General features: G+C 32.4%; 1 pseudogene; it reads right to left on the reverse strand.

The window, feature by feature from the left end:
• Positions 1-1,168: 1,168 nt before the first annotated feature.
• On the reverse strand, positions 1,169-1,883 carry LOC149197593 (calmodulin-like protein 3 pseudogene; annotated as a pseudogene).
• Positions 1,884-3,342: the final 1,459 nt, after the last annotated feature.

Consider the following 3,342-nt stretch of genomic DNA (forward strand, 5'->3'; position numbering starts at 1 on the left):
TTAAAATTAGTTTAATTAAACTAAACAACAATAGATATAGATATTTCATAACAAAAATAAAACAACTAATTAAGCATTATATTATTGAATGTCATTACCAAAAATTAAGAAACTTTATTAACTAATATTGTATATATATATATATATATATATATATATATATATATATATATATATATATATATATATATCTTTTCTAGTTAAGACTAACCTAAGTACCCACGGGGGATTTGAACGGGTGACCTATCGCAAGGAGTGCCTCAACAGCGCACCCATTCACCGTCAATCCAAAGCCCCATGGGCAACTAATATTGTATATATTAACATATATACATTTTAATATATATGTGTTTTGTGTGTTTTAAATTTTTATTAATGTATATAATTTTTTATAATTAAATTTATTAAAATATGTTTTTAATATAATAATAAGTCATATATGGAGAAAAAAAGTAAAAGTTATGAAAATGGAATAGTAGAAAAAGGAAAAAATAAAAATTGAAAGTTAAATACAAATGAAATAAAACAAAAAACAAAAAATTAGTAAATAAAAAGGAAATAAAACTAAGAGCAAAAAATTAGTAACTAATAGAAATAGAAGTTACCAAACAACCCATAATAAGACTTTAACCAATTATCTTACAAATATATAAATTTAAATAATAATAAAAAAATAACAAAAATTGAATCACCAATGTTAAACTATGGATAAATAACATAAATTTTTGGTAAAAAACAAACTAATACACAATCAAAGCAAAACTAAATACGTAATATAGACAGACAAATATACAGGATAATAATAAATATATAACCTAGGATAATAACATTCATCTTAGAAAATCACATCAACGTTATGATTCGAAGCTCAAGAATTAGCACTGAACATAATGATACACCAGCTCATAGAAAATTATATATATATATATATATATATATATATATATATATATATATATATATATATATATATATATATATATATATATATATATATAGGGAAGAATACACGAACCAAGTAAACTGAAATCCCTCCCGCTAAGATAATAACAGAATGATCAGCCTGAATAATCTATATTACACGGCTATGTATTATTATGATTAACATGAATCTATATTACCCAGCTATGTATTATTAGTAAAATCAAAGTCAAATAAAATTCCACAGTTAATTTCTCCCGAATCCCGTGCTCATCATCGCCTTAAACTCCATATAATTGACCATCCCATCGCCATCTTTATCAACTCTCTGTATCATCTTCTTGCACTCCCCAATCGCTCGGCCTTCCTCGAGACCCAACAACTTGAGCACAGACTGGAGCTCTTCCACAGTTATCAAACCGTCGCCATTCTCGTCGAAAACGCCGAACGCCTCGGCCAGATCCGCGTCCTCATGATCAGCCTTTGTGTCTCCTTCTTCTTCTCGGTCTGGTTTACCAATCATCGATTCATACAGCGTAACGAACTCATCAAAATCCACGTACCCATCGCCATTGACGTCCACGGTTCGAATCGTGCAGGCCAATTCCTCTTCGCCAACGCACAGCCTGAGGTTATCGAAGGACTCTCTCATCTCCTGCTTGCTGATCAACCCGTCGCCGTTCCTGTCGAAGGTCGAGAAAACCCTCCTCACTTCCTCTCTGCCGACGGCGTTGTCCGACACCCCTTCGGCTGAATCATCCGCCATTATTAAAACCTTCTCAGAGGGCTTGAAGTCGAACCAGAGGTTGAACTTCCTGCGGAACAAATAATTGAATAAAGGCCGTAAAGAAAATGGGTTGTCAGATCTAACCTCACCTTGTCGATATCCACTGAAAATCCCACAAATTATTTGATTTCCTCAATTGAATCTGGATCCACTAAACCCATCGAAACACAGTCAATATATCGTATTACAGGCGCCTGTAACAAAGAAACCGCACCACGCAACGTAACGTTGAAATTTGCTTCTGAGAGAAACTCTGCTCTCATACGCCAACGTCACGATTGAAAAATAACGGCTGCCTGGGGAGAATCTTACACACGCCACAGTCCAGAGAACCTTCTGCTGGGTGGACTGGAAATCATAGTTACCAAATTTGCCCGAATCGGGCTAAAAAATTCGAAAATTCGCCCATTCGATACGAATACCGTATTATTCGATGAAATTCGATTCGGTTTTCAACGATGGTTAAATGAAAAATTAAACCGGTTAAATGAAAAATTAAACGCGTCAAAATCTGTGGTGGGTGGTTTACGTAGACAGCGCAGAGTGTTCATTCACTATGAGAGAATGTGAATGGTGGAATAAATAGTGGTAGGATGGGATCTGGGCGAAGGAAAGACACTGGAAAATCAGAGTGAACTAGGAAAGTTCATAATTTTTAATTTTATTATTGTTTTTGTGGGTTAAAAAGCCAGTAAATAAGAAAAGAAGAATTTGTTATACTGAATTTGTAAGAGTTTGTTAATTTGCAATAGATGTTAATTTTGGGATGACTATTTTTAAATGTTTATATTTATTAGGAAAGATTTTCGATAAATCAGTTTTAAAATTAGAAAAATATTTTAGATTTAAATTTAGAAATAAAGAAGTATTGAAGGGAAGTTTTTTTTGGTGAATTGTATTTGTAAAGTTATTATATTATCTAATTTATTGGATTTTATTCAAAATTCAAAACTAATTTAAAAAAAATAGGCTGAAAATATCACTTTACAACAATTTTTTTTTTTAAATGATAATTTTTAAGATGTATAATGTCGAATTTTTTTCGAATTAAAAAATTTCTATTCGAATTTTTATGGTATCGTATGGAAATCGAATCCGAATTCGAACTTGGTAACTATGCTGGAAATTGATTAGAAGATATAAATTCGACGATATCTGCCACCTCCAGACGCGTTCTAAACGCGGAGTATACACGGCCAGAGGTGGGGGCCGCCATCCCGCGTGAAGTTATGATGGTTACGAGTAGGAAGCTGATGTTGATGGAACGGGGACATCGATATAAATGTTAATTTAAAATTAATAACGCAAAATTAAGTAGTAATGTTTTATCATTTATTAACTAGGGGAGAGATTCCTATTCTTGTGCAGGGACCAGTAGTTGATATAATACTGGTCCCACCAAACCACCAGTGATTAAGACTTTTGAAACCAATATTTAAACAGAAATAAATAACATTATGTTTAAATAAGTTTTAAATTATGTCCAAAAATCACCCATATATTGACTGGGCCCACAACTGTCCATAAATAGTATTTAACTATTTAATATTGCAAAACATATTGACCCAAGTAGAAAACAGCTAGAGCCATAAAGGCTTCCAAACTGGTCTATTCCAGAAGTACAAAACAGCAGT

This window comes from Pinus tabuliformis, chromosome 2_2, assembly GCF_031772625.1.
Source record: "Pinus tabuliformis cultivar Carrire ecotype Pingquan chromosome 2_2, CPIR1, whole genome shotgun sequence".
Lineage (NCBI taxonomy): Eukaryota > Viridiplantae > Streptophyta > Pinopsida > Pinales > Pinaceae > Pinus > Pinus tabuliformis.